This window comes from Centroberyx affinis, unplaced genomic scaffold, assembly GCF_046629955.1.
Source record: "Centroberyx affinis isolate AG114_WGS23_722 - 3 ecotype Tasmania unplaced genomic scaffold, CSIRO-AGI_Caff_v1 ptg002162l_1, whole genome shotgun sequence".
Classification (NCBI taxonomy): Eukaryota; Metazoa; Chordata; class Actinopteri; order Beryciformes; family Berycidae; genus Centroberyx; species Centroberyx affinis.
This window is the reverse complement of record NW_027280477.1, coordinates 98,448-111,653: the sequence shown is the minus strand read 5'-3', so window position 1 is coordinate 111,653 and position 13,206 is coordinate 98,448. Positions and strand designations below refer to the sequence as shown.

General features: G+C 43.1%; 1 protein-coding gene across 1 annotated transcript in view; it reads left to right on the top strand.

Moving 5' to 3' along the window:
• Positions 1 to 1,649: 1,649 nt before the first annotated feature.
• ahnak (AHNAK nucleoprotein) overlaps positions 1,650 to 13,206 on the top strand; it is a 36,286-nt gene continuing 24,729 nt past the window's right edge. The window contains exons 1-2 of the mRNA XM_071532088.1: positions 1,650 to 1,913; positions 10,829 to 10,892. The gene's annotated coding sequence lies outside the window, so the exon portion shown is untranslated. The remainder of the gene's footprint in view (positions 1,914 to 10,828; positions 10,893 to 13,206) is intronic.

The window sequence follows — 13,206 nt, the reverse complement described above, 5'->3', positions numbered from 1 at the left end:
CGAAAAAGGAAACCTCTCTTTTTAATATTTGAAAGTGAATTGGACAACACCCTCTTTGACTCAGCACTGTGTTAGGGCTTGTGTACATAACGACAATGTCTCAATGCAGGCTGGGAGAGTGGAACATGAGCAGGAACAGCATATAGTACATAATAGTGAGAGGAGAACTGAAACATCATCGCAGTATCATAGCAGAAATGTAGTCTGGCATGACAAACAGCATGTGGGGAGAGTGAAAGTACTTTTTGTCAGTGGCTTTTCATTCATATATTTTATAGGTAATCTCATGGCAACAATAAATGAAGAGTTTTACAGTTATATTACATCCACCATTTGAAAAATGTGACACTGACTCTTACAAAATGATTGCCGGGAAGCCAATAGACTTTCTATTAAATATGATTGAGGTTGCTATTACTATTTTAAGACCTCTGCTTATGAAATGGTGGAGGATGAGGATGAAAGAGGATGTAAGCATTTGTACTTTGAAAATCTTGAGCAATGTCTTCATCCAAAATGGAAATATAGCGAGAGCGAGTTTTCATCCAAAACCATCTGAAGTAAAGGACCCACTGCTGAGTCATTTTGTTAATGATAACTGTGTGTGAGTTTGTGTGCAGTAATCTAAGTGCTGTAATAGCATGTTTATATGATTGTGCCTCATAGGATACGTATTTTGTGGTGTGTGTGTTTGTGTGTGTCTGTGCGTGTGTGTGTGAGAGTGGTGGTGGCAGGCATTGCATTTGTGTTTATTGTTTTACTTGATCCTTGTTTCTGTATACTCTATATCTTATTAAATTTAAATGTGAAATAAAGAATAAACTCCTTCAAATAATTAACAAAACTTAAACAGGGAGGAGGTGTACTGTGTTCAGCTGGAAGATAAGAATGGCAAGAACTAAAGCAGTGTGTGTAGTATATTGGCTTTTTACTGCTTTATTACAAGGCTTACTCTGGTGTTTGTGTAAGAGCATTTATGTCAGGCAGTTAAGGGCCGCCCCCTTTTGCATGGGCGTCAACTGGGTATGGCAAGAGGTGTAATTTGCCATACATTAGCCTCAGTGAGTCCAAATGGTAATCTTGCAGTTTTTATCATTATAATGGAGAGACAAGATCAAGCAAAAATCTACAGACTTATTTATTTGGAGGCCACATCTAAAAAAAAAAGTTACATTGAGAGCATTTAGGACCAATGTGCCCTCTAAGCTGATAGTTTAATGTTAGTTCTAATAATTGATCATATTTACCAAATAATATGTTGTCAGTCACTGGTCTTTGCTCCAATTACCCCCCATGATTTAATCATATAAGCAAAAAAACAATGCCTGACAGTGACATTTTGGTATAAATTATAGTAAATGTTGGGACGTTGTCATACTGTAGGATTTAGTGAATTGTAAACTTTTGTAAAACTTTTGTAAACAAAGTTTAAAAATCTTTTTTTTTTTTTTTTTTTTTTTACAAAGGTTTACAAACATGCCTTCTCCTGTTGCATGTCATCGGAGCTCTTTATGCAAGGCGGTGGGTGGGCTCCAGGGCCACGAAGGACCACTCCCTCACACCGGTCCCCTCCCCTCCCTCTGCAAACCAGGAGCCCTACCCAGCTCCCTATCCAACCACTCTGCTCAGCCCAGAGGAGCAGCCACACAGAAAGAGAGAGAGAGAGAGAGCAAGAGAAAAAAAAAAAAAAAAAGAAGTGAAAAGCACTCGGAGCAGAGGAGGAGGGAGGGGAGAGAAAACGCCCTGGAAAGTGGGCTGTTAAAGAAATACGCCAAAAGAGTGAGAGAATCTTTTTAGACTGCAAAAGTTGAGACTGGGAAGACGCGCTTTTCTTGGGCTGGGGGACAGGAGGACAACTTTCCAAGGATGCTCAAGCTGGAGTGAGACTTCTTGGGCGCAAAGACTGCGCTAAGGTAAAGATTTTATTATTATTATTATATTTATTATTATTTTTTTATTATTGTTATTATTATTATTGTTATGATAAAGTGAATGTTATTGGTTTTTTTTTTTACATTTCTAAACTGCATTGCCAATCGGGAATCGAATTGCTTCAGATGCAGCGGTCTTGCAAAATAGTGATGAACTTGTAATAACTTGGCCAAAGTTTGTTGCGTGGGTAAAGTTGCTAAAGTGATAAAGAAGGCTATTATCACTCAAATATTCCTATAATATTCCATCAGGCACTTACAGTGAGTGTGTGGTACTCAAGTGTGCGTATATAGTGACTTTATGCTGCTTTATGGCGTTTGTTTATTCCCTATGGTATCCTATGGTATTCCTATAGGGACGTCAAGTTTTGCCGTGGTGTTTGTATAGTATCCTTATAAAAAATATCATAGGATGCTCTTGCTTTGCAGTAGTATTCACTAGTGTAAGCTTTGGACGTCTTTTTTTTTTTTTTGTAAATTTGGACCAGGAGATGAGAAGTGGGTGTGTACCCGCAGCCACAATGTGAATGGAGACGACTTGACTGGAGTTGCGCACTTCGCTTTTCTTTTAACTGCGCACAAAAGTAGTTGCCCGAGGCGCATATTAAGTTCAACCGCACACCAAGTCTTTATTCTAGAGGGAATACATGTACTTGTTGTTCTTGATAGTATCTTATGGTCTTAACATTTTCTCTTCATTGCTGCAGCGATTGGATTGTATGCGTGCAACGTGGATCTCCTTCATACACGTAGACTAGTGTATGGGATAGGCTGGAGTATCCCAACACAAGTTGTAATATAGGCTAATACTTCCATGGTTGTAAATTGTACAGAGGAAGCGCCAGAAAGATAACATGAGACAAAGCCAATTTCTTGTCGTTGATGTTATCCTGCAGTTATTTTCCATATCTATCCAACGCCCTTTGTTACGACTTTGGGAGTTTAAAAAGTGAAGGTACTTCCCAGTTATGTGTGAGAGCCCGCAGCAACAGGCTTGGGTGTGGATTCGACTGCTTCACCTCCTTCCACCCCCTCCTCTTTCCCTTCTCCCTCCCTTCTCGCTGCTCCGTCTCCTCCCAGAGGCGCACCCAAGGGAGAGAAAAAAAACCTTCTCCATGCAGGCTGTAATCATCTATAGCAGTGGTTCCCAAGCTAGGGTCTGTGGACCTCTGGGGGTCCTTCATGGAAGTCTGCCAGGGCGTCCCCAGCAAAATGAAGAATAGTTTTTTCCACTAAATGTTAGCTCAATAACAGAATTTGATCATAGTTTTTCCTCCACCCATCTACAGTGTAGAGGCTTGTATATGTATTTGAGGATCCTTGATATGAAAAAGGTAAAAGGGTAATGGAATGTAGTGGTTTGGAAAGACAAGCTAATTGAAACCAGGTTTGAGGCAAAGAGGGGGGGAGCTAAGACTTCTTCTCAGTGCATTCAGAGAGAAAGACGCAGTTTCTTCGCCTAAAAAGTGAAGGGGGATTCATTTTTGGTGCCCAGTTTACTTCAATTTATAACGTAAGCGGTGTCCTTCCAGGTGTGGCCCGCACTAGAATCATTGCATAATCTGTTTTGCGTTCGGTCCGACGCATTTGTTCAAGTCACGGACAAGGCAGGGGCAACAGAAGAGGGTTAAAAGTCCAGACCAGACGTAATGCTTTGAAGAAGCTGGGTTGAAAGTCAAATTTCACTGTGTGCGGTTGCCTGGCCTCCACAACTCCCTCCTGCCACACCCTAAAGTCAGCTCTGTGGAGTGTGAGGGGGGAGCTGCTTCTCTCTGCGCTCTCCGCAGGCTGTCGACAATACACCGCCAGCTCATGTTGAGTGCCCCAAAGCTGTAAAAGTCTGGCATTTCTCAAATTGCTCTTGTCAAGGTGATTGATTGTGACACAGAATGTTTCCTTGAAGAGCCATATGGTCACACAAGGCTAAGGGTAGTTGTTGGTGGTTGTCTGTAGAGGTATGTTTGGTGCTCTTAGCATTTCAGCAATCCATGTTACACCTACTGATACTATTTCTGATACTAAAGATGTAGAGCAAATACTGGCAATATTTCCCAAGCATTAAAAGTTTCAGAACTGGTTCTTGACTGCCTACAGCTAAAAGCTTGACATGTAGACTAACAGCGCCTCATCTTGGTCTTGGGCAAATACTATTAGTCTCAACACTTGCACAATCTATGAATGAAGCCAGTACAGAGGCTACATTCTGTAGTTACCTAAAATCAAAATAGGAATTCATAAGTCCATACTGGAAATTTTAAAAGCAGCTTTAATTATCAAAATCCGGTTTAGTCATAGCCAACCCCTTCTTCACTTTGTACAATGTCACTCACAATGGTTTAGTCGCATTTTACCATCCATGTGGTAAACAGCATCTTCACTACCTCAAAGAACTGGACATGCCTCATGGCTGTTAAGAGTCTTAGCTTGTCCATGCTAAGATATTTATCACCGCGCTCCCCCAGAGCTGCCATATAGTCTTGCTCCGTTGACGGGCAGTACAGAGGAGAGGAGTGGTGTTACTCATTCGTGCCAGCGTGAAACGGAAAGAGCCCGGTCTCTAGCACACTTCCTCTGCCATTTCCTCATGGGCTTGTTGAGTGGGCGGTTGGAGGGAGGGACAGCGTGGAGAGGAGAAAGGAGGGAGGTGGATGTAGAGAATGAGCTGAAAGAACGGCCGGGTGATTGTAATCAAACTATAGTTTGTTTTCTTTTCGCACTCGACGTTCATTTCGGAGCCAAGTTGGTCCCTCAGACATCCTGAAGATCCCGCGGACTCATTGAAGTTCCTCCCTGGAGATCGGTTCCCTCAAACAATTGCCCGTTTGGATGTGCCGATACGCACACAGCTGTCACAGTGATAGAAGTCTCAAGTAAATATTCATGGCCTGTAGTCAGAAGTAAAACACAATCCCTTCTCTAGTTGTTCTCCAGCTGCAAATAAAAGTGTACTAACCATAGCGTGTGATTTTAGCACGTCCTTCTAGGCAATCCACCCAGCAGCCACTCCCTTCTCATCCATCTAGCGCTGGTTTGGAATGTTTCATCACGTCTTCAGTATGCCCTGTGGAGGGCCAATTATTAGCATTGTTTGCCTCACTGTTGAGAAATACTGATCTCAGAAGTATGTTTCAGACAGTGATCACAACCAGCTAACATCCCTATGAGTCACACCCACACACATGCATGCACACATGCATGCTATCTAGCCTGTTTGGATTTTCCAAGAGCCTTATTCATTTCATATGACCAGGGACTAATGGGCACTAAGTTGCTTATTGTAGCTACAAGTTTATTGGGACATTTTGGGTTTGATAGTGGAATTTAATTAGGGTGTGAGTCATCTTCTTATCTGATACGAGGATAACCCCACCACTGTTGCACCAGCAACGAGAGAGAAAAAGCTGTGATCCTCTGATTCTCTCTATTTGCCCTGAGGCGTTTTTCAGAATATCCGTTACAAAAGGATACCAAACCGTGCAAACACTGCAAACCTTACATAAGTGTTGGTGCACAGGTGTTGGTCCCTCCACTAACTGTCTGAACAGGTTTCCCAACCCCCTCAACCCCCTTCACGTTGCCCCGAGGAAGGAATGACATGTGGCATCTGCGAAGAAAAAAATAAAGTTATTTGGAATGGGGCGCCCAAAATGTCAGGGCAGCAGGGCTTGGAATGTAAATTTAGAAAGATATTTTGCTTTGTTTAGGTTGTCTTTATCTGGCAACAGATAGTCAAGGAAGGCACTCTAACCCTAACCCTAACAAGCCAATGCTCTGCTCTCAACTACTTTACTCTGGTCTTATAATATATACCCCTACTCTATGCCTTTGCTTAGGCATAGAGGCATACAGCTACAGAATAGTTTTAGTGTTTCGCCTATATTTACATTCTGCTGCTATGGTTGCACTGTAACCTTCTTCTTAACCTCCTTGTCTTGTGCCTCCGGGTGTTCAAATCCATTTGTAAAAACAGCAGCTGTGGTAGACTGAAACAAATCCTGACTAAATTGACCTCAGAGTTGAAGATGGACAGCTCATAAGCATGAGTTCATTAGCATGAGTTATGCCGTGTGTCTTCACATGACATCTTATTCTGGTTGGGAGGCGTTTAAACTTTACAACCTCTTTCTCTCTCTCTCTCTCTCTCTCCCTCTCTCCCTTTCTCTCTCTCTCTCTCTCCCTTGCTGTGGGGTAACTAGTTATGCCAGTTGGAAAATTTACATCCTCAGCAGAAGCAGCTTTGCTTCTCTTCATCCTATTTCTTACTTACCCCATTGTCAGTTGCTCAATGTTCCTGGCTCTGAAACTGCCCCAAGGCACCGGCCTGGGATCATTTCGTATTTCATAACCTCAACTGTATCCAAAGTATGCTTCTTTTCATTTTTGTGAAAATATTGTTTTTTACCCAGCGTCAAATTAAATACTTGTCTTTTTACTTACCTGCTCACATAGGATAGAACCTTGCTTTCACTGTCCTTTAGTGAACGTGCGGGCAAAATGTAATTTATCAAGCCCTGCTCTTGTTTGTGATCTCGTAAAAACTGAGAGAAGAGGATTTAAAGAGTTTTCTTCAGTTTTTCCATTTTGTGCACGACTGCTCCTGCCAAAGTCACAATGGTTTAATCAGCAGCAGGCCAAGTTGGCGTCAGTGGGCAGGCTTCGGTCTTCTGCAGGACCTGTGGTTTGGTTTAGGGCTATGTGGACTACAGAGCAGAGAACAGAACCATTTATTTTGACGCGCATTCCTTTTATATGTGTCACACATGCATGTCCTATCTGCGTTTTTGAGGGAAGAGTGAGGCCACGCCGGGGCCTGCTGTTGTGTCTCTTGGTATCCTGACTCTTGTATTTGTTGTACTACTGCTTCAAACCACAATGGGGAGAGAGGAACAGGGAAGCTATTCTGTTTTGATAACAAGCCTGATTTGGTCTCTGCTCTTTGCTCCCACTCTCTCTCTCCCTCTCCCTCTTTCCCTCTCTACACTGAGGCCTTTTCATTTGCTCATAATCAAATCTTATCACTCACCACTAGCACCACTGCTATGCCTGATTCACTTACGTTTGAGCTTTAATCATTGTCACACTGCTCCCGTTTTCTCTCCACTCAGTTGTCTTGAGGCAAACAGCCTGATGGATTGACTTAAGGCTCTTTGATCAGGGTTTCATAGTGCTCTGACCTACTTTAGCTCAAACCATGACAGTCAAATAGTCCAGGTATGTGTACACACAAGGAGGAGAGGCAGGGACAGGTCTAGGGGTGGGGTGGCTTTGGGTGAAGCAGAGGGAGTGGAGTGTGGTGGGGTGGGGGGTGCTGTTTGTTTCATCAGCCAGGCACAAAAGTGGAGCCATCCAAGTTTCAATGATGATGATGATGATGATTATGATGGTGATGCGCGTTCAAGCCTCGGGATGAAAGGGGATCCTGTTTGGCAGAGCCTGTGTTGACATTCTCCATGTATGTTTGAGAGTGCGTATGAGTGTGTGAGAATCTGATTGAATGCGCTGTTGTTGTTGTTTGTTTGATCAGAACCTGGAGCCGCAGGTGGGGTGGGGCGGGGAGGTGGGCAGACGGGTAGAGAGCAGGGCGCAGGGTGGGCGACATAGAATAGAGCCGGAGTCAAGAGTTAGAGAGAGAGAGAGAGAGAGGACATTTCTTTGGAGTTAGTCACCGTGGGGAGAGGCTGGGCTCCCTTCCAGCTGGCCCGCCGGCTCTATCAAGGAATGTGTGTGACTGGAGGCCTGGGTGGGGCCCTGCACCGAGCTGCTTCCTTTTGCGAGCAGAGCAGCGAGGGAAAGCAACATGGCCCACCGCGTGGACTGTGGTGTGGTGTTTCTACTGTGTTTTTATATGCTTTCCCCACTGTTGGTGACCACGCTTCACTTTACTGTGCGTGTGTGTGTGTGTGTGTGTGTGTGTGTGTGTGTGTGTGGTCTCACTGTGTTGGTGATAAAAGAAGTATGGGGCCTTATTGCTTACCTTTTGATTTTGGCCCATTTTAAAAACTTGAACTTGCATGGGACAATGTTTTGTCTTTACATTACAAATCTGGGAGTCATAGCACATCCTTATTTGACTCACTTAATATAAATGAGAAAAGTATATAATGTGAGTTGACAGTCAGACATGAATGGGCGTCAAGCCAACAGTATTAGTCAGTGGGGAGGGGAGTGGCACTAAAAAACATACTTAATTTCACAAGTCTTCCATACATCAACAACTCTTGCCCAAACAAGTCACAAGCATCTCTTGCACAATCAGGGAAATGCATATCAGACACTGATTAATCAAACACACTACTAATCTAAACATGTATGTAGAATCGTTTCTGATAGATATCTCACATATCTGGAATTCCTCTAAAACGTTTACCTCTGTCATTCATTCACCCTCTCGCTTGAATCACCCCCTGTGTGACACCCTGATAAATACATCCTCTATAACAGCAGTATGGTGTCTAGAAAGTGTACACAGCTGCTACGGCGCGATTCTCCTTAGGCAAACACAATGGCAACCACGTACTGGCTGGCATTTATCACAGCCATGTCCCATCTATTTCAGTATGGGCCCTGTTCCAGAGCAAAAATAAGGCCCACAATAAAGCAGTAATGTCGGCAGAGGTTTGTGATGACAGACTCGTACGGGGGTTTGAAATAACTGATCACAATGTGAAATGAGAGTGTCCCTTCACTAATATTTACCATCAATTAATATACTACTGACACTTCATGTATTGGCAAGTTGCTTTCTTTGTGGACTGCAGCTTCAGCAGGTAAGCACAAGCTGATCAACAGAAGGACGCATTGTGCGACAAAGCTTTGAAGCATTTTACAAGCTTTGCACCAATGTTGCTAACTGCTGTTATGGAGCACTTGAACTCACTTTTGTTCAATTGTTTACAGTGCTTATCGCTGAAATAACATGCCTGTCTAAAACGGAACTGTTTAGAAATGGTTGCAGAGTCTCACAAATACAGTTATTTGGTATCATTTTCACTCAAGTAATGAGCAGTTTAGGGTATTGAACATGGGGGACAGGGGCGGAGGTGGGAGGGGCGATAATGATAGGGTTTGAAAACCTGTCTCAGAAGAATTTTTCAAAGGGACATGTTCCCACCGGTAGATGCCTGTCTGTACACACGTCAAGTCTGGTTCTGTTAGTATTGAGACTTAGGAAAAAGAGAAGCCTTTGTTTCACAATGCGCCGTTGGGTCAAAGCAGTAATCCCTGTAAACCCTGTAAGATTTTGGGCTAGTTAAAGCTAGTAAAAGTAAGATCGACTCGGCATGCAAAATGGAGCCTCCACTTTGAAAGTCAAATTGACATAAATTGCACAATTAATACAGCTACAGTATATTTCACAAGGCTATTTGAATCATGAAAAATGTTGAGAAAAATCTTTTGATCAGTCTACACTAAAAAATAACCATCATAAAGCAAACACTGGCAAGCAGTCAAAGATCCAAAGATCTGTCAGTGTTCCCCATAAACTAAATACCTCTGCACCTTTAGGACTTGTGTCTGAAAGCTTAACATGAGTATGATTAGTGCCATGATGATAAACTATCATCTTCAAAAGGAACATATCCTCCAAACCTTTAGAAGGGTAGATTGTGCCTCAAGAGACATATTTGAATCTTAAACATCTCAAATCAGTATTGAGAATATGACTTGCAGCACTAGAGGGCATATACCATAACCATGTCTTCAGTGGTTGCATAATTCAAGACATATGGCAGTGGTTTCCAAGCAGGTTTTCCAAGCATTCATCTTTCAATTGGTCTCCAGTCGATAGGTTGCACTGGCTGATCTTTTATTTACTGAACATTAGCAGATCTGTAAATGTACTACATCTTTTGATTGGACACTTGTTTATATCCAGTGCACATATGTTATTCTGTAAAACAAGGTAAAACCTTAAGCTATTTTTTTTCCCTTAAGCAAACCTGTGAATAAAAACCTGTGAACATTATTTTATACCTATACTGGCATATATGTTTGTCTGCTTCTGGATACCTCAACTAGTAATTTGAACACAACAATTTGGTATTTGCAAGTTTGTGGTTGGCTTTCTTTGGCAACGTCTTAGGCAGCTAGATGACCTGTGCCCTGCATCTTTGTAGTGTGGAATGATCCGGCTCCGAATGCGAATAGTCCCAGTGGTATGGCTGCTATGGCATGGTGGCTACATATTCCACATCTTTGCAGTACAGTCTAGTCTTTCAGTCATCACCCAACCAATAAAACAACTACAGAGTAATTCACTGGCCCATTTGAAAGTATGTTTCCTTTTACAACCAGAAACTGAACATTGGGCCCGTTTCTTCAAAAGGACCCTTCAGAGTATCAACTGAGAATATCAAATTCCCTTCAACTGCACTGCATCCTGGCAAGGTAGTGTGTCAGTCACCTCTTATTCGAAGTGAAAGCCACTCTGTTGGAGCACTACCCAACCAGTAGCAGGATTTATTTACTTTAAGGGAGTGTTTTTGCATAATTAGGAGCCGGTGTCAATACCCCTAACTCAGATGGGTTAATTATTAAAGGGTTTTGATTGATCACGGAGGTTTCTTTGAGGTGAAGGTCCATTGAGCATGTAAAGATGCAATCAGTGAACCCAAAGTGTACCTATGTGGTTTTGTACCTATGTGGTTTTGCATCAGATGAATTTGTTTCTGTATCGGTTAAACGTTTGACTGAAACTCAGTGTGTTCTTATGTAAGAGAGCAGCATGATAAGAGACAAAAGAAATTCGTGAAAGATTTCTTTTTGTATCATCTAAGATAAGAGAAGAACTACATGATGAGTTCTTGAGAAGAGTTTTGAAAGCCTTAATTATCATCAAATGAGTTGTTAATCATATAAAGTAAACCCCAATCCTGTTTGTGTTTTTCTGTCAACAGAAATCAAGAATACGAGAACTGAAGCCTCAGACTGAAGCCCTTGGCCTTGCTTGAGCAATCCGCAGTAAGTATCCTTGTCACTCAAACATATCATTCAATGATAATGACATAATGTGACATAATGAAATGCATGTGCTACTAGTTACATAAGAGAAGGAAAACATACATTTACCAGTTACCTATCTAGATGGTGTCACCTCAGAACAGCACTGTACTATGTAGCCAGACTCCAAAGCTCTGTTGGAATGTTTGTTGTGAAGCCTCCTTTGAACCTGGAAGGTCATGCCACCATTCAGCTGTGAAAGGCCTGCCTTGTGGAAACATGACACTTGGCTGCTTCTGCTCACTGTGTCTCTTATTTGCTCCCCTCCTCCCCCTGTCCGCTATAGCCCAACCACCTGTTCCGCTCGACCCCCTCTCCCCCGGTCCAAAGCCCGCCAAGCTTGCACTCTTTAACTGTTCGTAGTTGGCAGCTGTGGAAGATTTGTTCCTTTTGAGTGGAGGCAAAGTTAGTAGAAGAAGGGATACTCTAACCAAACCGTATGCAACCCTTGTAGGCCCATGTCAGACCAAAAGTAGGGAGGCGTATCCAGAAATGTCTTGTGGTCGCAGGCTGGTTAACAGAGGCTTTTGTCTGGCTGCTGTCCCCATGTCCCCCCGGCAGTTTGTCTCCCGCTCACCACACATACCAGGCCACAATAAAGGATGATAGATAGAAGAGCACATCCCTCTCCCTTTCCCCTCCTTTCCTCCCTGCTTCTATGATTTCCTCCATCCTTTCTGCCCAAATCTAGTTTTGTGTGTCCCTCAAACACGCATTTGATGACATCACTAATCTAATTAAAGAGCATGTGTCCTCAGGAATGTCGCTCGCTGCCATCGCAGAGAAATGAAAGAGATAGCAGGATTGCTTGATTGTTGCCTCTGCCTCTCCGCTTTGAGTCACAGACTGACTGCCTGTCTTATGATCGCATGAACAGAAGCTTCCTTATTTACCATCTGTTTACACCGCCACCCATAACTGATCATAAGATCTTTTTGGATTATAACAATTTCTCAACTCTGTCTGCCCTGATGGTTACACTATAATATGGCATTTGATAAGATCAAGGATTGTGTGAACTTAAAGAGGGGGATTCCGATACTTGAGACTGGTTTCCCTTAAGGGGCCGTTTGTCATTCCCTGCATGCCGTGCTGCTGCTCTTCACCGCAGATACTGAATTTGATAAAGCATGAAGGGGGGAAGTGAGGGCTTCTCGTAAATATCCAAGATGCCCTGTGCACAGCGTAGGTAAACCTTCCCTCTGTTTCTCATGGTGTTGCGAGCCTCCAAGGAGACTCTCCAGTCATGGAGCTGTATTTTCATTTCTCCTTGGCTGTTTTCTTTCTCCCCGTCCTCCTTCCCCCACCTCTTTGCCGTTAACTCGTAGGCTTGCATTCCACAGAAACTGTCTGCCCCTCTGTCTCACAACCATTCCCCCCCTTCTCTCTCTCTCTCTCTCTCTCTCTCTCTCTCTCTCTCTCTCTCACTCTATCACATTTTCATTTTTTTTTCTACCACTTCATCTTCTCTCCATCTCCCTCCCGCCCTCTCTCCAAGTTCCTTCCTTCCCTCACCCACTGCTGCTAGCCTCAGCTCCTCCTTGCAGTTTGCTGCCAGGAACATGTCAAAGCTGTGAGAACAAGGACAGCCCAAATAGTTCACTCAAGATCATAAAGCTCCGGAGAGAGTGTGTGCATGTGTGTGTGGGGGTGGGGTGGGGAGTAAATATAAGTAAAATAAGTAGAAGAAAGGAAATTATGTCAATATATATAAATGGATAGTTGGATAGATAGAAAGAGACAAAGAGAAAGAGAGAGAAGGAGAGAGAGAGAGAATTGGGTGTGGCCTCAGGTCATCCCCTGTGTGTCAGAGGTGGAGAGAAGAATAACAAAGTGGTTTTCCCTCCCTTGCTCGCTGGGAGTTGTTGAGAACACACATAACTGTTGTCTTTCCCCTCCCTCTCTGAGCCTGTTTTTTTGTAAATACCTGTTGGAGCCAACAATAATATTGTGCCTTGTTTGAGAGTTAAAATGCTTCATTTTCACTGCCCCCCTCTCAAACGCTGAATAGTTTTATGCAGCGGCGATAAGCCTTGAGAAGCATGGGGGGAAAAAAACAAAACCGTCCACGCCACTCCAGTGAGGAAACCAAGATTATTAGGTAGATGTGTACCTTGTTAAAATGGCTCATATGGTGATCCATGGGGAAAACGCTAATTCTTTTGGTTCAATCCAAGTGCTCTCAGACTGGGATCTGAAGGGCCTGGTTTAGATACTATAACTGGCAGTGTCAGTTGACCTGAGTGGAATTTGATCCACATGAGTTAATTAGATA